The following is a 27444-nucleotide window of genomic DNA, read 5'->3' as shown; positions in this document are numbered from 1 at the left end:
TGGTGCTCCTGGAGACAGGAGTGAAGCGGTGTCCACACGTCATCCCACTGCACTACCTTACCAATGGTTAACACCGCAGTCTATGCTTCTGGAGTCTATGCACAGCAAGAAAACTCTTCTTTACAACATCATTCTCTCCCCACCCCCTCACCCCCTTTTAAAAAAAAAAAAAAAAAAATTTTAAGCTGACATCTTAGCCACTTGTCCCAGTGGTGCCAGTGGTGATGAGAGCGAACACCCCTGTGTCTGCTCCATGCCTGATGGCTCTCACAGCCTGTAGCAGAAGTGGGAACAGAAACACTACTTCCAGGGAAGGCCAAAGGAAGTTCACTTGCATCTGTCCCCAAGGAGAAAAACATTTTCTGTGGTACTGAGCTCTCTTGTGCCACAGAGATACTCACATGCATCTTAGAACAGTAGGGAAGGTTTTAATTCACAACCCTCAAATATCACTACAGGGCATGCTCTTTGAATCAACTCACGTGCACGACCACATCCACAGTCCTCCTCTACGCTTACTGTCCATAGCACATGCTCCAAGGAAACTGAGAAGAGTAAGAAATGGGAGAGTACCTCTTGTGAAACCGTGGCAGAACTACTACCCTGGTGTGGGGGGAAGAAGTCTATCGAGGGCACCAGCCCAACAGTCCTGTCTCATTGAAAATTACCATTTCCCCTAAACGACAAGTGTCCTTTGGGTCTTGAAAACTGTGCAGATTATGGAAAGACAGTCCCTGAAACCACATGTCGAGACACAGTTTTATCAAGTCACTCACGTCCCACCTTTCCCCAGTTCAGAGTAAAGATACAAAAGCCATACTCGAGCCAGAGTGCTCCTTGGCCAGCGTGTGTTCTCCAGGCTGCATGTACATGGATTCTGAACATTTTGTCCCTTAGGTAGCAGTCTGCTATTTAACATGCTATTTGAAAGAGCTCGTGCCAGCAGGAGAGCAAAGCATCAAGGAGTAATGAAAGCCCTCAGACAAATCTCTGTAATTTACGTTAATTTTACTGTTGTCGGCATCTAGATAAAAGCATGGAAGCGACCGGCTGACAAAGGTGGGTTTCTAAAATTCAGGGAAAGCCACATTCTGCAGCAGCTCTGGCTCCTTTGAAGACAAAAGATTAAGACTGAACCTCTTAAACTTCATAGCTACTAAACTGTTAAGGGTCAGTGAGGGGAGTAGCCGTGTAAGTAATGTGGACTATTTAACAGACTAAAGCTGTCCAGCTGCCTTTTTTTTTTTTTTCTTTTTTTTTTTTTTTTTTTTGTGGCTAAAGAAGCCAGAACAAAAGGGCAACCTCAGAAAGAGAAGAGACCACACACACCTGGTCAATCACAGTAACTGCCAGGAAGAAGCAAATTCCTTTTTAGCAACTCCTAGAAATATTGCTTAGGTTTTCAGAAGTGTAAAAACTGAAGACTTAATGCAACCCACAAATTTGCCTGTCCTGTACTTCCTACAAACACTCAGAACTGGCCTGGTAGCCAGCACATTTAATCTTCTATTTTATCTCATATTCATACATATGGCCCAGCTGCATTGTTCATATGGCTTTGAATAAAAGTTTGGACCACTTGGGACAGGAACCTTTTCTTTCTTTAAGCAGCTTGTACAGCACTCAGTGGTAACAAGGTCCAACCCTTAACAACAGCAGCAAGTCACATGAAACGCGAGCTTGTGAATGCATTTTCAACCCTTTGTACCTAGGGAGAAGCTCTTGACGTTAACTTTAGATGAAACCAAAGCAATTGCAAAGTTCTGGCATATTTAAATTCAAGAACATGCTTTCTTCTACTACAACAATATTTCATTATTGTAAAAATTACTCTGTCTAGACAACAAATAGGAAAATTTCTTCTGCTTGGAAACCTAATATCAAACTCTGACAGCAGGATGTGATTTGACTACATTGATAGCAATTTTTGATGACTGAGATTGCACTAAACAAATCAGAACTGAAGTCCTGTAGGTTAGATCATCCTTTTAAAGCTAGAAATACTTGCATGTACTAATAATACACAAATAGTGATCAGAACTGGATATGTATTATTTGTTGCATTGAAATAATACTCAAGTTTTCCTCCCTCTGTGCCTTTAATGGTGTTTTACCCCAACCCTTGATTCCTTTTCACAAGGACCATGCAAGCAAGTCTCGAGCAATTACATTGTAAGGTACCACCTGTCCCACACAGCCAAAGAGTATCCCAGGAGTGCAACAAAATGCAAAAGTCCCTTTGGGTGCTAATGATGGTCTCAAGAATGACAAAAAAAGAGCAAAGCTACAGCCCTAGGTAAAGGTCCAAAGTGAACTTTAGTCCAGAAGACAATATTCCCTCCTACCAAACTCAAGCATCATTGGACCCTTAGCTCACCAAAACCTGCAAGACCACCCTCACCCTGACCCCATCCAAAATTTTCTTAAATAAGAATTGCTTACCCTTCAGCTGTGTAGTAATCAACTACCTTCATTACTAACTGAAGTACAGCAATGCCATCTCACTTCTTCATTCTTTTGTATACCCATGAAATTCAGCAGCATTAACATATGCAAAAGTAATTTAGAATATAATGTAACCAAAAGGGCACCTATTTGAGTGCAGCAGCACCCTCCCTCATTGCTCCTAAACAGAAAGTCTTTGATATGAGGCCATACCTTATATAATGGTGCTACTGCATGTCAGCAGATTGATGCCTTTCTACCTTCCTTATCCCTGAAAAAAAAAAAAATTGAATTGTTTCATACTCACATAACCCCAAAAGAAGCTGTCCCAGCTGCAGGCTGAGAGGAACAGTGCTGTGCAGCTCATTGCCAACCCAACAACAAGTGGGAGCAAAGGAACAAGAGGAGGGGAGCAAACCACCCTCACCTGGCAGTAACTGGCCGCTTCCAATGGATCCACTACTGAAGAGTTACCAGGTGTGCGAAGGAAAGCAGAATTTTTTAAAGCAGCCTAAAAGATTTAGATACAATCAACAAAAGATGTCTCTGTTTACCCTCCACAGCTTTGAAAATCACTGCTTATTCGTCTCTGCTTAAGAGACTACTGGATCAGACGAGCCATCCATCTAGCCCAATACTGGGTCTCAGACAGAGGCAATAAACAGGTCACACTGTTCAAAGACAATTCTGTGATCTTGTCTGCTCATTCTCCTCCAAGACTCATAATGGATGTATTAGGGATAGTAGGGGACAGTTTCCTTTGGCGTTTACTTGTGGACCTGCTGTCACAGAGTTTCTCTGAACCTGCAGGCACCATCTGCCTGAAACCTTCTGTGGCAATAAATCTCAGGACTTTATTACCAGACACATAAGTATACTCTTTTAACCATGTTAAACTGATTTCTTGCTAGTTTCAGCACATGTACCCCAGTTCCAGCATTAAGTAATTTGGTAAATAACCCTTCTACCTTTGCCTAATCCACCACCTTTGTGATTCTGTAAGGTTTTGCCTAGTCTTCCCTCACACCCCCCACCTCTCTTTTCTCCAAGTTGAAGCAATTCAGTCTTTTAGTCTCCCTTCATAAGACATTGCTCGGTCAGCAGTCTCTGAGCTGTTTTCCTTGCCTTTTTGTGGACCTTGTCTAGCTTCACTACATCCTCCAGATGTAGAACTGTGCGACATACTGCAGGTGCTGTCACTACAGCAGTTCTCTGTAGCAGGGAAGTGGCATGGTTTGTCTTGTTATCCGTATCCCTCCTTGTGACGGCCAGTGCTCTGCTGGCCTTTCTGGCTGCCACTGCACACCAAGCAGGTGATCTCCAAGAACTGTCACTGATGATGCTGAGACCTCTTTCCTGCGCTGGAGCTACCTGAGTTCAGCATCATGAAGGAACGATTTAGATTATGTCTCCAAAGATGCATTACCTTCTATTTACCTACCCAGACCTCATCTGCCACATTTTTGGATGCTTGTGGTCCTTCTGAACCTGGCATGGCATTTGACTATGGAGAAATGCTTAGTATTATCTGCAGACTTGTACATTTTACCATTTGGTCCGTTCTCTCCTCTTCATTATCAATAAAGATGCAGCACCCATCCCTAAGGATTCTCCACTGCTGTAACCCTCTGGCCAGTTAGTTTCTTCAAGAACCTTTAGTATGGCACCTTGTAAAAGAGTTTTGAAAATTCTGATGTTTTTCAAACTATGCTGATAGGATCTCTTTCACCCTCGAGCTACCACGACCCTCCCAGAGACTCAGAGACAGGCGCTCCCTTCCCCATAGGTGACTCTTCCCCAAGAGACATGCAGAGCCACCTATCACCTTCCCAGGGATGGAAGTCAGACCTGTCTGGCTACCCAGTTTTGGTCCATAGTTCCCAATTTTAAAAGCAAATTAAATTAAATTAAACATGTTAAGCCAAGAGAATTTCCTTCCTTACTTGAGAGAAGGGTCTGTCCTCTGTCTGCTTCATATAACGCTGCCCATAAGGTCTACCTTGGCAGGTATAAAGACCACATACAGTATTTTCTCTGTTTATTCAGTAGGTTTTGGGTTGTCATAGGCTGTAGAAAAAAGTACAATGAAGTCATTTTGGAGAGTTGGAAAAACAATTTGGATGATCCCAGGGGTCCTTGGTTTTGGACTCCAAATTCTTCAGTTGTAAGGCCATTTTCTAATTAAGAATGACTTCCTAAGAGGCCATTCTTTCACTCCTTTCTGCAAGAGGGCACAGGCATCCTGCATGTTTAACTGCAAGCACACAATGTTATCTGCTCCTTCTCTCTTATGTAAGTTTGCAGGAATGCTGAAAGACTTTCCGGGCTCTGAGAGGTTAGGGGTTGGAATCAGGTCCCTTGTATATCACTGCATTGGCTTTTTGGGACGTGAAGTTATTGCAATTAAGATACTGGCCGGATGTGTGGGCTAAAGAACCCAACTGATATCACAGGCATTTATTGATAATGCAACTTCTGAGGAAGAAATCTGGGGAATTGTTGTTCTTCATGCTTTCCTCTGCAAGCAAGCAAACCATATGGATTTATCAGAAACACACAATGCTTTATCTAGCTCAAGAGAAAAAGAGCAGTGTTTATTTTACTGCGGAGGAATGTTCTCTTTCAGTTTTGAGAGCCATTTGCCTGAGCTGGCACTGTGTACCATTTGGCCTCCAATAGGCGTATTGCTCTGGTTTAATTCAGTGCTATCTTTAGCCCGATTATTATTTACTATTTGTGTTGTGATAATGTCTCCAAGCTGCAGTCATGGAGAAGGGCTTCACTGTGTTAGGTGCTGTACAAACACACAACTGAAAGATAACTCTTGCCTTGGACCATGCAACTAAGCAGCTTCTAAGCTGGGTGCTGTCACACAGGGAGGAAAATATGAGCTGGCAGCTGAGCTAAGGGCTTGGAATTTGCTTCCCTTCCCCACCTGTGCAATCTCAAGCAAGTGACTTTCCCCCATCTCACACAACTTGTGCATCAGTCTACCAAAAGCCCAGCTGAAAGGCAAATAAGCGTGGTGGGTAGAGCTTCCTAGCTCCTAGTTCTTTCCTCTTGTGGCACCTGGTATTTAAGGAGGTCACCTGCATTGGCTTTCTCAACATGTTGGTGGGCACACAGGAAGAAAATGCTAAAAACCCCAGAAAAATCAAAGCAGTTACCCACCTGGCAGTCACTCTGCAAAGTGTTAAGAAAACTTCCTAGTGAAGAGAAAAATCCTTCCCCAGAAATCTTACTCAAGTCCTGAGAACATTTTATTTGGCAATGGGTATAGAGTAGCCTTCTGGTCCAACAAATTTTTGGGCCCTTTCTTAATGCTCAAGGACAGCATCCAAAAGGCTATTAGGAAGGGTAGTGTTTGGTTTGGTCTCACCATTTACCACGTCGAAGCCTGAGGTCTCAGTGGTCTTGTGGGATAGAGCTTTTTGCCAGAAGAAGTTTGGTTGGGTCAGTGTCCACCTGTCTGGGTCTGGCAGTAGGGATCCAAGTGTTCAAGCTTGCAAGACCACCTTTGAGAAACAGACTTTGAGCAAGGCCAGAGTGCTGGTAAAAGTGTTTTCTTCTGTGCCTCAGGATGAGTCATGGCTCCATAAACCCTTTCTCCCTTTCCAGTGCATGAACTTAAATTCCAGGAGTCTGAAATAAGTGAACACCCATGCTCAATGTGGCTTTCAGGCAACCCAGGGGAGAGCGATGGAGAAGGAGGAAGACCAGCACACCAGCTCTGTTCCAGCATTGGACTCAATTTCCTAATTTCATGTTAAATATGTGTCTCTCTCCTTCCATGTCAGCAATATTTCAACTCTGTCTAGGTTTTGATATTCCCCAGGTGGAGATTTATTGAGTCATTTCCATCTGTGCTGCAAGGACGAGTCTAAATGATGCTGCCGAGGAAAACGGAGCAAAATAACAAATGAGAAGTGCAGTTCTGTGGCCTCTTCATGTGGAGCTTGGAGTCCTTCATTAAACCTTGCTCTTCTTGAACTATTTTCCTGCCTGATCCTAAAATCTACTGCTGAAAATACCAATGCAAATATCCCTGTGGAAAAAAGGAGGCTAATGTGAGCTGGTATAACAAACTATGGAAAAGTCTGTAACAGGGGACATAAAGCCCATCTTTACAGAATCTGTGGGCACAGTATATATGTCTATTGCATGCAAAATTCAAGAAAGAAGCTATAGAGAAAAATAATTTTGTTTACAGAAATACATCAAAATGACACCATTGCTGGGAGAGGTGGTTGCAAACCAGCAATTAACATGTGCCTTCTTTCACTTCCATTGCCGTCATTTAAGAACAAAATACATACAGTAGACAGGACAGTTCTAGAGTTTGTTCATCTAGGTCTTAATAAAATGTGTTCAAGACTGTGTTTGTGTTTTCTTGAAGCCACACTGATCTCCCAGCTCCTGCATGCTTATGCAGTTGTTCCCTCTTAGCTCCATCTCTGTGGATGGCAACCTCTCCTGGGAGAACCACGTGTAGGATGGAGAGGTCCTTTTTGGACGCCAGAAGTGGGTAGCGTCTTTTTAGCAGTATTCTAATCTTAATATATATAATAATTAAAATAATTGTCTCCTAATAGCACTTTCCTAAGTAGCTTATGGCACACTGCCCTTATTGTAGAAAAGTATGTCCTTGCAGATAAGAAATGTAAATTAAAATGTAAGCATTGCAAAGCAATGATAACATACAGTTTCATATGCAATTTTTTTTAAAAAATAGTACTTTTCTGTGTTTTGTTGTTTGGGTTTTTTTTAAGCACAGTCATAAGTAGTAAAGGAAAAGCAATGTTCAGGAACTGAATCAGCATACTGTATAAACACAGCAAATAACATCATAATGACTACGTTATCTTATCACAGTGATAACGTAGGTTTCTATGCAAATGTTACCTCAAATATAGTCAACTATCTACAGTAAGGAGCATTTATGGTGGCAAATGTAAGAACCATTATATATTATTTCAGTATTACAATTGGCTCTCACAATGGCATCGTAAATCTACACAGATCCGTGTCTAAGTTAACAGACGCTCTCACCAGCTTTTAGCTGCCTGCTTGTATATTGGGTACCACGCAAGACTTGTTAAAAAACAACGGGGGACACACAGAGGTGGAGGCGCAGTTACACACTCCGTCATGGCAGTGTCACGGGCTGTTAGCAGAGGGTGAGGGGAAGCTCGTGCAGCTGCCCTGGTGCCCTATTTTATAGCCAGATAATTAAAAAAAAAAATTATTTCCGTGCCAGTAAAGACAACACCTTCCCAAGATTGCTGTTGTCTTGGGCACTCTGAGAAATTAAATTCTGGGTCTCTGAAGACAAGGGAGAATAAACTGGAAAGGATTTTGTCATGCATTGTCCCCTGTGACAAAAGCAGGTAAAGCATAGCCCAAACCAGATTTACCTGAGCCTTACCTTCATGGGAGGTCCAGGAGGGGTTTCACACAGATATGCTGCAAACAGGATCATGAATAAAGCCAATTTATAGGTATCCAAAGCAGGCTTGTGACCTGCTCTTTGAGGGGTTTTCTCTTCATTTCAGAATTTTACATGAGTGGGGAGTTAGAGTAGAAACCCCAGTAAATACCCTCAGAACAAAACCAAACGAGGAAGTAATTGACCTCAGCAAGTTATAGATGCAGAAATCATTGTAAGACTTTTTCACAGTCTTTGCACTCTAAAAGAAGTAGCATTTGCATTTAATCTAATTTTAGAAAACCACAATTGAACAGCTTGGGTGGTAGCAGCATTATACTTGGGCTGAAAATGGGCCCTAAGTTTCTAATAGCCATATATAATAGCAATGCTTAAAGCAAGAATAAATTTGCTTTTGCCATCACAATTCCATTCAAAAAAATTACTTCTCTAAAATCCATCATTTAGCAGAACTTCTGCCTGAGATGGGCTGCTTTTTCCCTTTCTGAATTCCTGGCACAGTATAAATCAAAAAAATTCAAGATAGCAAAGCCAGGAAAATCATTATTATAATCGCAAAACCAGCAAAAAGGTCAACAAGAAGGAGAACAACAATAGGATTCTGGTAACTGTTTGGGAAGAAACTATTCTTGCTGCAGTCAAACTCACTGTTTTCATAACAACAAATTAAATACCACGGTAATTCCCCAGAGCCTTCAGCAGCGTGGCTGCGAGCAGCAGTAGAAGCCACTCCGGCACAATATCGGTAGGAAAAGCTCCCGCTGCCGAGCCACCGCGCAGCTCCGTGGGGTTGGAGTCGAGCCGGAGCCCAGCCTACCTTTCCAAAGAACCGCATTGTTGTTATTCTTTTCCTCCCATTCCTGTCCATTTCCCCGTCTTCCTCTCTTACTTTTTGCTGCCGGGCAGATATATCTTCGACTCCATTCATAATACGAGAGGCTGTAAGAGGGAGTATTGTACTGGTGCAGAGGTGGCTGGGCTGCTGGCTTCACTGGTCAGGTGTGAGGGACTCACAGCTGTACACCCCTCACCCCCCCACCCCCCATTTTCAATATTTTGTTTGCTTATCAATGGCTGATATGTACCCTAAAAATGTGTAATTGTTCAGGTGTCAGCTGTTGTCTTACACTCCAATGGCCCAGGAGACAGGTCAGCAAGGTGAGCCCTCTGCAGACAGCCATTCTGAAAAGGAGCGGTGTTCTTATTTGCTTTGGCTGTTCGGCTTTGGAGAACAAAAGATCAAGATCATGGCTTTCGCCATGGTCTGGCCTCTCTGAGACCCCTTTTACTCGTCTATAAAATCTGACGTTCTAGATATCCAAGTGATCAAAGTGTTTCAATGAGAGTTGCCAAGGAACTGCAGGTATCAAAGCAACTTTCTTAATATTTTGCGTTGGGAAGCTTAGATTTTCCTGACTAGTGTGCAAAAAAGAGTATATTTTATCACTTACTGGGGGAGTAGATATGTCTACATTACTATGTCAGTTCCTCTCTGAGCAACAGGCAGTATCAGAACCAGTAAATCACTGGAGTATAACAGAAAGAGAAATCCTTGCCAAAACAAAATTACAAAAAAAAACCCATAACCCAATTAAATGTCAGATAAAGAACACGCAGCAGCACTACAGTTCTCAGAGTAGTTGGTCCCTGCCAATCAGCAGGTTTAAAATAAGTATTTTTATTCAGTTAACAGCTATAGAGCTTTCACCAGGTAATAAATACCCATGTAACAACGGGCTACTTTATCATCCAAACCTATTCACCATGCAGCTTGAGGCTTGGTTCACAGGGTCTAAAATATGCATGTTTGCTGTGTTGTTTCATGGCATTTTCAGGTAAATACCCACTACTTTACCTTGCAGACCATGCCTGGTATCTCCAGTCCCTTCAGAGGCCCCTGGCTGATGTAACATCATGATTTCATGAGTCACAGTGATGCGGGATGAGCGCAGCGAGATGAAGACTCAGCGAGGTGTTTCTGCTCCTTCTGTGGCCTCATCAGTTTCTTTCTTCCTCACTTTTCCAAGCTGTAATCTCACGCTTACTGTGCTCAGGAAAGGCTGACTGCCTTTTGCCAGGAGTTGGGCACTCCTGGGGCTTTTTGACCCACACGCAGCTCTTCTGTAAATGGACATAAATGGAGTTGAAGGGACTTTTATAAAGATTTTTGTCTTCAAAAGAGATCATCACACCAACATCAAAGTTTGAAAGAGAGAAGAAACTATTCTGAAAAAGCGAACTTAATCTACATTACATTTTAAACCCAGATATCTGGTCTTTCTCCTATGTACTTGATCTCTTTCCTCAAATCAGGCAGCTTCTGCATCTAGTCCAGAACTTCTGAGTTAAAGAAACTTTTAAATTTCTCTCTGGATCTCTCTAGAGATTTCAAGTGCTCTACCAAATCCCTAAATTAATTGTTCAAGGGATTTGCTGTTAATAAGATTTTTTACTCTGAACTGGTTTTGAAAAGAGTTGGGAAATAAATCTAGTATTTGATTTCCTACCAGCGCTTTGCCACTGGAGACCATTATCATGGTCCAACCATTGTTTTCTACAGGTAAAAACAGACTGCACATTTTATTCCTTTTATCAGGGAAAGAAAATATTCCAGACTTGAATATCAGATTCCAGAAAGCCTGTTCTGACTCTGTGTCATATTTTGTAGCATAGACTCTAAAATCCACTTTAGCAAATGGCCTTTTTTCCTGATGATCCTTTGAGCTCCAATTACAAACACAAATAAGCATGAGGCAAGACTTTGCTCAACATAATTTCAGAAAAGAGAACTGTGAATGGCTTTATAGCAAGTGTCTGTGCATTTGCACTCGTCGAATGGTACACACTGGATTTTACTTCACTCAACATGAAATTCTAGGGTGAAACAGGTTGGTGAGAATATCACAGAAGTATGGAAAGCATTGGCTGAAGAAACTGAAGGGACTCCCAGGAACTCTTAGTTTTGTATTGATGGCTTAGTATGCAATATCATGAAAACAGCATTGCCTGTTCATGCAATAACTTCTCTTACTTTTTGCTAAATTACTACCAAGGATAAATCTTTCTTGGGATGGCGGCAAAATAACTGATGAATCAGAGATGGAAACAGTAGGTATCCTATGATAATAACAGTAATGTGGATGAAAATAGTCCCCAGACCATCATGTTTATATAAGTCAGATGCTGACCTTGTGGTGCAACATATCTCAGTTTTTCCTAAGTCTAAACATTCCTAACACATACATTTGCAAAGACCTGTTTGCCAGTAGCCAGAGCAACTTAGTTACGAGAGAAGAGTTTTATTTAAAAGGGAAAACAAGTTCTCTCCAGGAAAACATCCTCCTCCGCTTCCAGGGATTTACAACACATTAAGGAGAACTTAATCACCAGAACTCTGTTTAAAAAAAACCCTCAAGCCTGAAGCTACCAAGCAGTAGGATGCACAGCAGGACAGGGAGAAGGTTCTGTTCCAGGCTGATCAGGTAGGACCAGCATAGGAAAGCAAACTCAATCTGTACTTGTTTTCCTCATCGGTAAAGTCCTCTGCAACCCACCTCACCATGAATGTCACATGCCAACTGTAGAGAAGACCCAGTGTGAAAATGGAGGCTTGACAGTCTAGCCCTGTTGAATGCAACAGCAAGATTCCAACTGCCTTTAAGTTACCAGTATTTCATACCTTGTCTTTGCCTATTATGTAGGCCACTGTTAATTAACTTCATCTTTCAAATGTCTCTTGACTTTATGGAAAACACTTTGCACCTGATACTTGTTTTGCTTTCTGGAGGTGAAATGCTAAACTTAGAATCACCATTTAATCATATGTTTCCTATGCATTCCACCTGAGCACAGCTGAGGCAAGCTTTTCTTCTAATTACAAAGGTGAGCTGAAGAACCAGTGATTAAAATAAGATCAGCTTTTCCTGAAATACCATTGTACTTCAGGAAAGTGATCAAAGCCAGTAGCTGCTTCCAGAGATACGTTAAAGCAGATGAACTTCTTAAATGAAGAATAGTGAACCCTCTTTTTCTTGCTTAGATTTTTAAAAAAAAGCAAACCAAAAAACAACCGAAACCCAATGCAACAGTTCAGTCTGCTGCGAAATCCTTCTATTAAAAACCACTCTGCCTTCCGTTCAGGCTAACAGGGGACTCAGCCCAAATAAAAAGGATTTGCTGAAAAGCCTCAGGGAAGGTTGTGTTCTGTCTCTAATTTTGTTGTCAGAATAATACCCATTGATTATGTTTTTTTTTTTTTTTTTAATAAGGAAAAGGAGATTTTTGTGGCATGATCAGTTAAAGCTTGTGAAGTGCTTTCAGAAACACGGTGAAATCAATTGCACCTTATACACATGCAGGTATGTATAGAGTCTTAGGCATAATTCATTTCCTCCCAATCCCTGATTGCTTGCAAAGCATGATCACAGTACCTAAAACCGAAACCAAACCCAGAATAATTTGTCAGATATGCTGAGAGAATGCTAGTTACCCTGATAAGAGTTACTGCTCTGTTTAAGAGAAGCCCGAATGAAGCCCAAAGTCCAATTGCTGCCCAGGGCACCTGGAGGAGCAGCTGCTGGGGAGGGAGAGGAGCGCGCAGCCCATCCTGCCACGGGCTCTGTGAGGCGCAGGTGCTAGAACTGGACCAGGAAAAGTTCCCTCTAATGAACCTGTGGTAACAGAGGGAGACGGCCACCGGCCACTCATGAGATACCTCGCTCCGTATCCAAGGGCTGTAATTCTTAGGATCAGCCCTGCTAACCTGCAGTGGAGCTTTGCCGTCTGCCGACACGAACACATTTTCACGATAACTGCAAGAGAGGGCAGCAAAGTCTGCTTCCAAAGCAAAACGCTGACAGAAAAGCAGCTCATTTAAGTATCTATAAGACTGTGAGGTATTTAGAGCTTCTGATTCACTGTAAAAACATTCAGGTTGTATCTGATCCATAGGCCACAGAAACATAGTGTCACAGGTTGTTTTTCTTTGGTAATAAGTGACCCTACTGATGACTATTTTGAGTTATCCTGTGGTGGAGTCATTGAAAATCGGAGTGCCCAGCTAAGCATGTTCAGATCTGACATGGACCGTTTTAGCCATCCAAAACAAACGACAGGACCATTTCTTGTGGCCAGGAGACTCTGAACTCACTTTGACTCAGTACAGGTGTTGAAATCACTGCAGGATTATCCCTGGAGGTGGGTAATCCTTTAAAGGTTCAGAGCTTTGGGTTAGGTAAAAATCTAAACATTTGGATGTTTATCTGAAACCTTATCTCAGTCATCTAAACTCCTGGAGGCTGAACACCCATCAGTTGCACATCTACAAGTAAAAGAGTGATAGGGCCTCTTGTTTCTACAGACTTAAAGCCTGATCCTGACATCTCTAAATAAACAAAACCTCACACCGATATCAACTCACCTTTGAGTTGGGGTACTGGGAATGGGAAGTTCCCTTTCAGTTAAAGGTGATCACAAACATTATCTGATGGGGGGGGGAAGGAAGGTTGACTACAAAATATAGTCAGGGTTTTTTTTCCATAAAAGTAATGCATAATTTTTTTCCCCGTTTTCACTAGAAAACCTCTACACTTGAAAATTGCCAAAGGAGCTTTAGTTGGAAAGCAAAATATTCCATCCCTTTCTTTTCTCACCCAGAAAAAAAGGGATCTTGATGATGAAGTGCCATGATTTTAAATCCATACTGGTGTTTTTACTCAGGTTTCTTTCCCTAGTTGTCCTTCACCCGTTAGGCTGCCATATGTCTGCCACTGAGGTGCCATGCTGTGGTACCTCACAGGAGACATAAGAAAGATTGGGAGCATGAAAGACACACACTGCAGCTTGCAATTTATGTCAGTGCGGAGACACTTTGCTTTTCTACTATGGTACCTCAGATTTTTCAGTTTTTCGGCAGGTGTTTTGCTCCTTTCTGGCATTTAAATGATCATAAGAACAATTTTACCAGCTGGTGAAAATTTAACTCATGGCTAATAAATTGTGTGTGAGTATAGTTCAGAGTGGGGGAAGGGGGCGTTTGAGGAATTACTTCCATTCTCCACGGACATTCCCATAGTGAATTGTTGCTTGTTCTGGTTGCTTGTTCTTCTGTGGGACATGTCCCATGTGTCACTGGTGAATGTATGAAGGGACTGGGCACATTCTGGATACCAAGTGTGCCCAAACGCACTGCACAGCGCTGTGACCATCGCTCTCTCACCAAGACCTGCAGAAACCAGGATCAATTCCCACACCTATAGGGAAAGAAAAGCTGCCCCAAAGACAGAAGCGGAGGAAGGTGAGGGGCGATTCAGTGGGTGAGACAGTAGCTGGGACACAGTAGGTGTGGGTTCAGTTCCCTGCTCTGCCACAACCTCCCTCCTTCACCTCAGAGGGGTCCTTTAGTCTTTGTGGTTTTCCTATTGACTCTAGAGGCTAGCACTTTCTCATCTTAAAGGGCTCTTCAAGGATAAACACTAAAAAAACCCCACAAAATTAATTTAATACGGTAACAGGAGCTACAGATACACAGGGGACAGACGGGAAACCTGGACTGCACTACTGCTTGGCAAACACGAGCACTTTATCAAGGTCTGGGCCATGTGTCTATACCACTGTTAGCAAGCTGAGCCTTTTCCATGTTCCCATCACATTATTATAATGGAGAAATAACATTGTTTTGCAACATTTTAGAGGCTGCGAAGAGAATTGAAACACTTTCCCCTTCCTTTTCCCACCAACGTGCCAGTTACAGTCCCAAGTTCACAGGGCAATGCTGTTCATTCCTGCACCTTTGGGACCTTGTGCATAGCTGCTACACTGCTCTTGCAACAACACTCTTGCCTTGGGAATGAATAAAATGCACTTATTTGTTTCTTTTGGCAGTATCAGTAGGGCCACAAGATTAATGGTCATTAATTAAAAAATGTTAGTAGGACACTTCTTTGATATGGCAATTTAAAGTTGATAGCTGGAAACAAAGTGCTATTCAGAGTTTTGCAGAGTAATTGTTTTCCCCCATTCTCGGTACAGTTGTCTCTTTCTGGCAGTGAAAAGTGCTTGTCTGAAAAAAAGAGGGAATGATTTACTCCAGATTATTATATTCTGTGGCTCAGGAGATTCATACTTCCACTTATGTGGCAGAAAATTGTCATCCTCACAGCATTTTTCAAGCATCATTGTCCTTTCGATAACCTACTCTGTCAAGCTTCCCTATTTAAGCAATACGCTTGTTTTCTCTGCTTAACTACCTTTTATATCTACAGCTGTTGTTTCTCATCAATGTTTTATGCTTCAAATGAAAATGTTAATTTAGCTCTGGCCTGAAGTTGTGCCAGGGGAGGTTTAGATCCGATATTAGGGAAAATTCCTTCACCGAAAGGGCTGTCAAGCTCTGAAACAGGCAGCCCAGGGAAGTGGTGGAGTCACCGTCCCTGGATGTGTTTAAAAGATGTGTAGATGTGCTTAGGGACAAGGCTTAGTGATAGACTTGGCAGTACTGGGTTAACAGTTGGTCTCGATGCTCTTAAAGGTCTTTTCCAACCTCAATGATTCTATGTTTCATGCAGACAGTCCTTTTTTTTCCCGGGTAGCCATGCTGTCACTAAGCCAATTTCAAGTAGGTCAGGAAAAATTATGTATTTTATAAAAGACATTCGTTGCTGGGTGACATTGCTTCTGAGCATTGCTCTGAAAATCCTGCCCCTTGCAGCATCTACCCAGCAAAAGGAGCCTTACTCTCAGAGTTGCAGGACAGCTTTGCTGCAGGGAGCAGAGAGGTGCAAAGAAGATGCAAGGCAAAATGCATCCTAGCAACTCACGCATCAAACGCCAGGTGGGATTTGCCCACCTGCTCCCTGGCGAGCCCCAGGATCTTCCAGCAGTGCTGGTGTGCAACCCAGCGAGCGGGAGCACGCACCACGCCTCAGAGGCATGCATCCTGCAACTGCAAACACATGTGCGCTCCCTCTTTCCCTTCTTTCCCTCGCCCACAGTGCTCTGGGGGATATTTTTGCAGGATGCTTCCTGTTATTCACTTAATCCTCTCTCCTCTTTAAATTCTATTAAACTGGGCATTACGAAAGCTTCCAATGATTTATTAATTAAGAATTGTTTTCGCGGAGCTGCTTGTTACTTGCAGCGAGTATTCTCCAGCGTTGTCAACACCTGGATTTTTTGGCTGAGGTTTCTTAGCCCTGTGGTAAGTGGCAATGGGTCTTGACCAGCTTGTGCATCACCATGGAAGTGCTGACTCAGTTCCACCCAGGTTTTAGCTGCCCAGATCTATAAAAGACAATTTAATTGCACTCATCTCAGTGAAGATGTCATATGAAGCTTACAGCTGGCCACCAGACAGCAAGGAGCATGTGCCTGCATATGAGCAGAAACTGGTTAGTCTACAAGAACAATTCAGTAGCAGAGAAGTATTGCTCTGAATTTGTGTGCTGAGGCCCATAGTGAGGATTTGGGTTTATTTCTTCTTTTTCTTATTTCCTTGCAGTGGGTGTCTAGAGATTCCACCTGTGAAAATCCCCGCACACCCATATGCTTTCAGAAGCCATCCAGGATACATATTGTTGTGCTCCAATTTGCAACGGTTGTTTGCGCTTACACCTCACCATCCATATACAGGCAATAAATACAAATACCAGAGATGCCAAACTTTTGCAGTGGTTGCCTTCCACAAACAATACTGCCAGCTCAGATACTTCCTACAGATTATTTAAAGATGACACATTTCCCAGTTAACTTAAAAAAAGTAACAGCAATCGAATGGCTGGGCTGTAGGTATTTCCCTGATAAGATGTGGTGGGAATTGCTCAGCCATGTGTCACGACAACAAGCAGCTTTTTGAGTTACACCCTACCTGATCGAAATTCAAATGACCCAGGTATCAAGCAGAGCATCGTCCACCATTTCACAAGTGTCAAAGATTTACTGCATTAGTAATATCAGTAATAAAGCTGCTTATTGCTTTATCATTACATTTAAATAAAGCTTGTTTTTACAGCTCACGAGAGAGAAAAAAAAAAAAAACCTTTATCCCATGGTGGTAAATGAAAGGTAGGTAAAGGATGCATTCCCAGGTAGGAAATGCATCAGGCAGAGGAAACTGGGAGCACGGGGAGCAAGTGGACAGAACAGTGTCAGGACCAATGACAGGGAGCTGCCAGCCCATATATACATATATATGTGAATACACAAAGTCCATTCTAAATACAGACAGGTTTTCTGTCTCTGTGTTTTAAGCAATTGAGACATGTGTGCAATTCATAGGGGTGGGAATCCCAGCTGGGTGGATGCTATTCAAAGTATTTCACCATCCCCCAAAAAATCCAGTAGGTTTTTTCTGCTGTGTCAAGACAGGCAAACTGGTTCAAAGCACTTAAGCCAGCAAACACGCCTGCAATGCAGCCCAGCCTAAAGGCAACAACAGCCAAATGGTTTAATAAGACTACCCCATCAAGCTTAATTTCAGCCCTTAAAACACCTTGTGTGATTGGACCTTTGGGTGACACACATACATTATAGAAGTACATTATTCCTTAAATAGCAAATTCTTCAGGGCAGGAGTCCTGTGTTCCTACAGGTCCTTATTTGCAGAAGCCTTGTTCAAGGCTCCCTCCGCTATTGCAACCCCAGAAATGAGTAAGTACTCGCCTCTTGGGCTCACACTTGACAGAAGACACAATGGTCAGAGTGCAGAGTTCTTTAAAATGCTTTGGTTTTTACTGCTAAAGATGTAATCTTGCATGTCTTTTACTGACTTGGTATCATACACATACACCAAAAGGTACCAGCTGGCGAGCAAGCCGCGGCTCAGAAAGCGTGGGCTTCAGCGGTGCCAGCGGTGCCAACAGTAACGTGCTGTCAGCAAACTGGATCAGCTCTCAGAAAAGAAAGGATTAAATGAAAGCTACTGGTAGTATTCCAGGCTCTGCGAACACGGATGTGGAACAAAACATTACATACCGACCTAAGAAACGAGGTGGAAAATGTAAGGGGAGCGACAAGACACAGGAGCCTAAATGGAAACTGCGGAGTGTCATATAGCTCCTGGTGGGGAGGGCTGTGCAGCACAGTCCTTGGTGTGCTGTAGAAATGTGGCTCTAGCATCTTAAACCCTCGTTTTTCTCACCCAGAAGTTATAAACTGAAACACATGAACAACAGCACCTTTATTCTAACTGCACAGATAGCCTGAAATCATCCGAGAGATGTGAGTCTCCTGGGAACCCACCCTGACCCCCACCAAAAAGACATGTCAGTGGTTGAGTGTATTAATTACTTTGCTGCTAATAGCAACAGTAGAACCATGCAGCTGCTGTGTTTGCCCCAAAGCCCCAACTGTGGCCGTGCCCTCAGCTACTCCCTGCACTGCTGCTGCAAACCCCTTCATCTCACAGCTGTGGTGCTTTACAGGGCAACCCCTGTGGTGCCAACTGCAGAGCTTGAGATGCTGTGGAGCTTTGCTGCAGGAGGGAAGACTACCAGATAACCTTCCTGCCAAGGCAACCAGGGACAGGCTACCCGGATTGCGATGTTCCATGCAACCAGTCAGCTGAAAATGTCCCTCCTCCAATTATGTGACATTTTATCAGACAAGCAATAGACCATAAGTTGGAGAAAACCCTGGGTGAGGCGCAGCCCACTGCTCAGAGCCACCTTGCTTTTCCTCTCGGAGTGGCTGGGTCACCTTACGCAGGTGGTGCTACAGCTGCCAACCCATGACCATGAACTGGTCGGCTTGGAGCCACTTTGCCAGTTCAAGAGAGAAGTCTGCTGCAGCTCTCATCCTTGGGGAGCTCCATCCTGGTACCTGCACAAGTCCCAGGGGCTCAGGGCTCCGCTCACCGTGAATTAAATGGGCTCCTGATTCGATTTTCTTTTGGATTGGTTGCCACCAGCTATAAAAAACAAACTACCATTCAGCTCTTATCTGCCAAGCTCTGTATATGTGAATTTTGCTTCCTGTTATTGCAGCAACGGTAGGGATGGAGAAATGCTCTTGATTTCCTTTTTCAGGAAAGTTTTCTTTTCTAAACAATTGGTATTAAACAGAACAAAACAACCAAGAAACAGCATGCTCATTTCACAGATTTCCAGTAATGTTAGAGCTCTGTACATTGTTTCAGCTCTTGCTGAAATGAAGCTTGATTATGTTAGTGTTAGCCAGCCATTTAATTTAACTCAGAGACACTTTCACTCCAGGCTTCCTGGATCCTGACTGACTCTGCTCACCATACCAAGGGTGGGCAAAGAGCACCTATAGGGTATTCATCTGACTTCTAGAAAAATAGGTGTGCAGGATCACACTGTGCCTGTTTATGTGTATTTTCGTATGGGTGTGTGCCTGTATTTGCCAACAGAGATGTAGGTGTGTCCTCCTCTCCCAGCTCTTGAAGCCATCGATCAATCTCGGCCGGCCTGATGGAGGGACATAGGTTACAAGGATAACCAAGGTCCTGCAAACAAGGCAGTCAACTATAAGAAGCACCTCAGAAAAGGGCCACTCAAGGGAAAGGCTGCAGGGTGAATTCCACAGAAAACGCATATGACAGAGCAAGAAAAACTTTATTCGGGGCCCACTGTGAGCGGTCACAAACCCAGGAGCTCCCGGGTAGATCCCAACAATGGCAGCAGACTTCCCAGTGTGCCCGTGCTCTACTGCAGCTTGGTGGTGGGACTGGGATGGAGCTGAATGAACCAACAGCACCATCAACAGCAATGCAGTCAGCATCACGCTTATCCTGACGGTCAGCACCTGGATTACGCAGGACACCACGGGACAGCACAGCCCATATAATATCTGATATATGTCCATAGGACATATTGGTCAAATAACATAGGTCTGGCTGAGGGAGTCATGTTAATTCAAGGGTCCTCAAACTAACACTTGGGAAGAAGGTCCTGACCTTGTCTTAGATGAATCCCCCTGCGGCACACTGCATGCCCGTTTGTTTCTGGGTGAACACAATGTGCTTGTGCACACACAAAAGCCCTAAGCAACTGGAGGGCTTTTCCTTGCCTTGTGGGTTTAATTGGGACAGACAAGATAAGCAGAGCCAGCAAAGAAACCACCACCTCCCTGCACAGCAGCCACTCTTCGGACAGGGCCAGCCTTATGTGTCTCCCAAGACCTTGGGAGAGAGAGTACAACTCCCATGTGCTTCTTATGGTATACCAATTGCAGCTCAGTTTCCTGGTGCAAAAGTGAAGGATGGAGAAGTGGAGATTAAATATAAACATGACCACTGATACAACACACAAAATGCCTGATCCAGCCCTCTCTTTCCATAATGGAAATTGGATCCGGTTGCATGAGGCACTTGCTGTAACTACAGGTCAATGAGGGACACAGGCTGCCCAGCAACAGCACAGTCTTTGAGACAGGACGATGAATTATTGGAGATCTAAGTGACATTGTGATGAAGTGGCATAATCATTATCTATTCTACAATAAAACAGTGTGCACTTCTCATGGAGAACTCATCAGAACTGCATCTTTTTAGTTTAAATCTCATAATAGCATATGAGCAGCTGGTTTACGTTTTGCGTTGTCCATTTCAAGGAATTATTCTCCTCTGTTTGTTTCTTAAAAATTAGTATCTTGCATCATGTCTTACTTTGATGGTCTGTTTTACATTTCAGGAATGCAAAACAATTGCACAATAAATCACTGGAGGAATGTACATGAGGGTTATTTGTCATGGTTATAAATAAATGAACTTTAGCAATAGTTGATAAACAGAAGATTATGGACAATTCATGCAAGCTCTCAAAAAGATCAGAGCATGACTTTAGCCCTTTAGTAACAAGCTTTATTTTATTGTCCCATAACCCACTGGAAACACTGCAAGAGAGGTGGCTTCTATGAACTGGAAGCTGGTTACTAGGGGTAGGCTGCAAAGCCTTTCTTGTTCTTCTACAGAGTCCCTGTGCCACTCAGTCCTGCCAGAAGCAGAGACACTCAGCACCTCTGAAAATCATGAAGAAGGTTCATCCTAGAAATGCTCAGGTTTTAGGATCTTAGCGTTGACTATCAAGAGTAAACGAGATTCGATTTTGGTCTTATGTCCACTAGAGTCAAGCATGAAAGAAGTTCATTACAGAAGAGATTTCAAAATGCAAATCATAATATCCTCCAGTTCTCGGCCACATTAAGACCCATCATAGGGTAAAGCCTTTTTTCCTTTGGCACTACTGAAATTAAATGCCCTGCTGAACAGAAATAGAATTACTCATTTGTTTAAGTGCTTCCTGAAGCAAGGACTGAGCAAGAAAGTATATCCAGCCTTCAATTTGCCAATGCAAGTATTAGAGAGGCTCCAATTTTTATGGACTCTTGAAGAGTCACTGCAGTTCACATATCTTTGTAGGAACTGGCACCTTCTGTGGTAATTGTAGTGTCTCTAAAAACCTAGGCAGGCTTAAGTGCTCTAGTAACCATTAATCCCAGTTACTGCTGCATTCACTTACAGAGGTTTAATTGAAGCTTGCTTAAACCTGCACCTTTGAAAATCTAGATTTGGTCCATCTCAGCGAGGAAGGAAAAGAGCAAAAGGATAAGCTGAATTTTTAATAGGGAAGCTTATTCCTTAAAAATACATCTCTGGGAACCTGTGCATCTTCCTGAATTCAGAGCCAAGACTCAAGAACACAGCAGATTAATCTGATTACAAAACCAAATTTCAATATGTACACATGTATTTTTGAAATGTAATGATGGGAGGAGCAGTAATTTTATCAGATGTGCCAATCTTTCAGTAGCGTGTTTCTGAAGCGTAATTACCAGCAGTTACGAAGTAGCCACCTTTATGGTAATAGGATGCAATTAATTCAGACAAGTCTCTATCCATCAAGGTAAAATGCATCAAAAATCCAAGGGAGGGGGAAAAAAAGGCACCTAGATGTGCGTGCCTTTGTGTCAGTGGGGTCAGCAGTTACAGCTAGACCTAGCATTGCTCTTCAGACGCCGATATCTGAATTGCTGTTATCTGCCAAAAATGCTTGTGTGCAGCACACAGTGCTTATTGTCTATTGTTGTTATCTCTCTAGACATCTATCTTGGGAACAGCTGAAGTGTCCTTCACTTTTCTGTCTGAGGGTGTGGTGAGATGATGGGGCTGGGCTGATACCAAGGCTGGCAGACGCCGCGGGAGGGGGGATCCACCCCAGCCCCTCTCCCCTCCCTGTTCCCTCCTGCTGGCACTGCTGCGCGGCTGATGGGCTGATAAACCAATTCAAGCCAGTAATCCAGCAGGAAACTAACCCAAGGAGGAGGGGGAACAACAACCCACGGCCAGTCTAGTGGGCTGAATAAGTCTGTGCGGAGATACCCGCCAGAGCCGGGAGAGGGAATCAGTCAAATGGCATGGCTGGGAGGGGGAAGGATGGGGAGACAGCCCCTGCACCACAGCACGACGTTAGCCTCGCCCTGCTGCCTGACCTCACCCTCAGCTTCTAGGAACAGTGACTTAAAATATATTAGGAATGACAGCTTCTTCCTCCAGCCTTAAGAAGTAAAGTACGTATGGGTGTCAGGTACTGAAATACAAGGAGTGTATCATGCTTGAGGAAAGCACTGGGCTTGGAGCAGGAGATGAGGCACAAGACAAATGGGGTGATGAAATTTGCCAGAAGACAGGACTATTATAGCTATACAAACCAAATCCAGACCCTGCATCAGCTGCTTTCCTCATTCCTTCTTATCTGTGTCCCAGTGCTGACCAGCACCTTGGAGTGAACAGGGCTGGTGGGCTGTTTGACAGAATCAGGAGCAGAAGGGTGAAAACTCTACAAAAGGTTTGTCAAAACTGCTTAGAGTCTGGTAAACAGAAGTCAATGCCAGAAAGAAAGGATACTTGTGTTAAAAGATTACTTTTCTGAACAAGAGGGACATTCAGAGACATGCAGCAAGACACAACACCCGCTGCAACCTCTCCCTGCGGAGGAGACCTGCAAGCCAAGGTCTGGGTGCCCACCCCTTGTGCAAGCCCAGCACCCTGACCCTAGGGGGTCCGCACTGCTCCCTGCAGGAGAGGTTAACCCAGACCAAGGTACACACCGTGGGCAAGCACAGGGCTTTGTGGGCTAGCCCAGCTCCAGGGTGCTGAGCCCCTGGCACAGAGGAGCGCAGAGTGGTCAGGGGGGAGCCCCACACAGATCCCGCACTGCCTTGCACACCCCCAGCCAGCCGCTGGCCGCCTGGCAAAAGCCGCCGAGGAGCACTCCCACATTTGTCCGAACAGGCAAATATGACAACTATCCGCCCAAAGGGGTTTCTGGTTCCGTGAGAGCATACCAAACACGAACTGCTCCCACCTTCCTCAAGGGAGATTTGCACAGCAAGAGGCAGCTCGGTGGGGAGGAGAGCACCTTGGTGCTGCTGAAACAGCACGGGCAGGTGCAGATCATGCTACTGCGGAGCACCCGGTGATTGTCAAAACAGCAGAAACTAGTCAATTGGTGTTGATACTTCATTACAGAGCATTTTTTCCTCTATGACTATGAAATCTTTAATCCTTCACTAGCACATTTTTTTCTCCCCTCGCATAAACAGCCTTTGGTTCCCTGGAACTGAGCGAGGCTCTTTCACACAGTCAGCCACAGCCCAGAAGAGCCACAGAGAGGAGAGTAAGCACTGAGGCATTCTCCTTGGTTTGTTGTTCTCATTTAAACTGGATAGACCTTGACTTTTCATTACCAGGAGGCTCCAAAAGCCTCCGTGGATAGAAAGGGAAGAGCCTGGGAGGCAGGGGGAATTCTCAGGGTGGGGTACAGGCTACCGACGCTTTAACCCTCCAGCCATCATTAGAGACACGTCATGATGGGTAGCCGGAGCCTCCCCTGGGGAAGTGTTGCTCAGCACAGCCCCAGCCTCTTCCTCACACCACCCTTCAGCCAGGCTGCACAGGGTTGCGAAGCTGCTTGGTGCAGGTAAGCCCAAGGTCGGTCAGCTTGTCCCTGCTTGGCCAAACGTTTGCTGCTTTGCTGGGCTGCTTTGTACAGAGAAGGGGCTGAATCCTTTCAGCACGTGCATCCCCACAGCACAGCATGGACATATGCACATCCAGTTTGCACCCTGTGCATTTCCATCCTTTCTTTCATACATTCATCATAAACCCCTGGAAGATGCTTGCTCATCTTCCGGGCCTGACTTGGAGCCATGGGGACAGCATGAGGCAATGAGAAAGCAACCCTGTACCTGCAGCATCACTGAAGAGATTCTTCTGCTGAGGTTCGGTCATTGCTCCCAGTCACCCCACCTGCAGCGCCTTCCCAGGCAGCACGGTAACATAGGGCACCTGCGACAATTCAAGCACTGCGATTACACGTATGTTTTCTGTTACTGTATATATTGTTGTAGTGCATGGGAACCAAATGGCTCTTTATACCTTAAGAACTTCACTGAAAGCAGAGCTGAAGGCTCACCCATCAGCGAGGCTCTGCCTCAGCAGCCTCAGAAAGACCTGCCCCTGGATCCAGTCATGAAGTGGTACCCAGACAGCCACCCCATACCCCACACCGTGTCCCCGAGTCTCCCACAGCATCCTTGCTCATTTAGAGCAGTTCATGTCAGGATAATGAAAAACACAAGGGGAAGACAGACAGTGTACCCAAGAGGGCGCAGTGAGGGTCTTCTGTGGCAGACCTGTATTACCAGGCAAGAGCAGAGCAACCATTTCTAGTGAAAACTCTAAGTCAGACCCTCTGGGTGCACACAAGGTGGCTGATCTGTATCATTCTGGAAACATAAGGGAGCTTCAAAATGGGACTAAATCATGTTGGTGTCCTACTGCTGTGGGTTTCAAAAACACCACTAAACCCTATACATTACATTCTTACTCACGTACTCCGCCTTTAAAGGGCCAGTCAGGCCCCCGCAGCTCTCTGTTGCTGAAGGTGCCAGAAACCAGCCAGCTCACCGGTGCAGGTTTCTAGCCTCCTACATTTGTGTATATTCAGTAAACACAGCTATTTGGACCTGACCAAGCCCTTGTGGTTTCTCCCCATAGACTTTGTTGCCTAAAGAGAAAAAGACTTGAAATATGTGACTAATTATGCTGTTTTACTCCATTTGCATGTGCAGGACCTGAAATGCTTCGCTGAACAGAGAGGGATCCTCTTTCCCAGTCATGCAAAGTACAGAGTGCGATGGGGAACTGAGCCATCTCCTATGAGCTCTGCTCCAGCCATGGCCCACTGGTGGGGCAATCTAACAAATACTGGCCAGTAGAGCTTCCCCACCTTCAACCTCGGAGAGATGCTTGGATTTCTTTCTGACTGGAAAGCTCAACAGATGAGTTTATTCACCCCTGTTTGTTAGCTACTGCATCACTGTATAAAGACCGATCTTCTCTGCTCTGTCATACTTTGCCTGGCATCACTGTTGTCTTCTGGTTGTGCAACAGTCATCTCTACTATCAGATTTACAAAGCAAATGCTTGCAGAATTCAGACTTAAAATGTATACCCTGCAAGATCACCAGCCAGCAAAATTTGTGAAAGCAAGCTTGAAAGAAATACAGGTTGGCTAGAACAGTCTGTTTAAAATCCAAATTCAAATGAGTACTCATAAAAAATATTTTGTAGTATACGCCCAGATTTTATGACACAACAACAATAATAATAGTAATACCACCTAACTTTCATCAGTAGATCTCAAAAGCACTTTACTAAGAGATTAAGCATCCTTAGAGCAGCTACTTTGCAATAGGCACTTTTTCAGCTGCTGACAATATTTAAATTACTGAAACAGATTAAGTGGTACTATTAACTAATCACCTGCCAAGCTTTTTACATCAAGTTGCTACCTGGAACAAAGTATTATGCTTAATTTTGGAACAACTGACACCTATGGTTTATCAGGCCAACTGTAAGCAGAACCAGCAAACCTAACAGCACAAAGGTCAGTTTGTACGGTCTCGTTTCATTTTTCCCAGTTGTACACAGCATCTTTTCAGCCATACAGATGCTATTCTGCTAAAAGCTGTTGATGTCTAGGGAATGCAGACAACCTGGGGAAAACTTAGCTTTCCAGAGGTGATGCAACGCATATCAGAATGGATCAGTCCAGTAATCGTAAGTATAAATCAATAAAAAGTGAACACCTCAGAGCTGGCAGGGCCAGTAGGACCTCAGTGGATCTTCCTGACAGAGCAAGACAGGGAGACCTAGGCCTACTCATGAGATGAGAAGTTATTTTTCTTCTTTCAAAACGCTGTTAAATTTTGTTATAGTGCAGTATGAGGCTCTACTAGGTGGTAGATAGCGCATTAGATATGCACAGTGGGTGGTAGATGTGTATTAAGATATTGCAAGTAGCAATAACCTTTCCTAAACTTTCTCTTTCTTCTACCCGGCACACAATGCAAAAAACATGAAAACTACCCACAGGTTAGCGGTGGGTAGATTTGAAGGGCCCCTATTACATTCTGAGATATTTTGATTGTGTTACAAACTGACTATGAAGTTACAGAGTGCTCATGGAGCTATTTTTCATAAAAGCTTGGAGTCAGACAGGTTTTTTAAGTGCAGTTAGCACTCTGAAAATCAATAATTGAATGACCCGTCCTCACAGTGAGACACAAAGCTTGGAAAAGCCGTCAAGGGGTGTTTTAAGGGCTGAGAGACTAAGACACAAGTAACACCTCAAGCTGCATTAGAGAGACAAAATACTACTTGCAGCACCTAGTGTTTCCAGTACAGTATGCCTTCATCAGGATTTGGTACATGAGAGAAAAGAGATTGTTGATTTTCTAATAACTAGGGGAGTCTTCTGCTGAGGCTCCAAGGAACAGAGGCAGCCTTGCAGGAGGGTGGTTACTCTGAGGTTAACTCAGTTTTCGGGCAGCAAGTAACACCTACAGGTATTGGACCTAGACAAGGGCAATGTGGTACTCACTAGAAGTAAAAGAAAAACCCCTGCCAGGGGGAGTCTCTAGGTTACCTGTCTGCCACAGAACACACTTGCAGTCAAAACACTGTATGAGTCAACTTATCAGTTTATTCTCGATTTTGAAATGACATTAAGTCATCAATAACCCAAAATGAGTATACAGGTTTCCCTTTGTGAGCAATAACGTGAACAGACCTTGCAATATAATACAATGCTGTCCCCATCTCTGTATCTCAAGTCTTTCTCTCATGCTGTTCCAAAAAAAGAGCAAAACTCCCGACTTTCCCCCTTGTGTAGCTCATGCTTTACCAAAGCTTGCAAAACAGCAGTAGTACCATTTTCACATGAGCCCATTGCGATGGAATCAGGTTATACTTTATTTTCCCTCATACCTCAGCCCTAGGTGGGGCCTTTGTGTAGGTGCCAAGACAAGTCAAGCAACGATCGCCTGGTAACCTCAGACGGCAATTAAAATGAGCACTGAAATAAAGCACATCTGAACAAGAAGTTGTAAAAGTTAAACAGATGACAGTTACCAGCAAAGTAGATTTTAACAAGGGAATCAAAATCTCACCATGATAGGTGGGAAGATAGTGAGATTCTAGAAGACAATTTTGAGATTAATTGCAGGATGGAATATTGGGGGGAGGGGGGCGG

General features: G+C 43.9%; 1 protein-coding gene across 1 annotated transcript in view; it reads right to left on the bottom strand.

Moving 5' to 3' along the window:
- Positions 1-166: 166 nt before the first annotated feature.
- The window catches only part of EDN1 (endothelin 1), a 97635-nt gene continuing 70357 nt past the window's right edge, over positions 167-27444 (bottom strand). Inside the window, exon 6 of the mRNA XM_080380501.1 lies at positions 167-27444. This exon is cut by the window's right edge and continues 41198 nt beyond it. The gene's annotated coding sequence lies outside the window, so the exon portion shown is untranslated.

The sequence above is a fragment of the Falco punctatus genome, assembly GCF_963210335.1.
Source record: "Falco punctatus genome assembly, chromosome: 3".
In the NCBI taxonomy this organism is placed as follows: Eukaryota; Metazoa; Chordata; class Aves; order Falconiformes; family Falconidae; genus Falco; species Falco punctatus.
The sequence above is the reverse complement of the archived record's forward strand: the minus strand, read 5'-3'. Positions and strand labels throughout refer to the sequence as shown.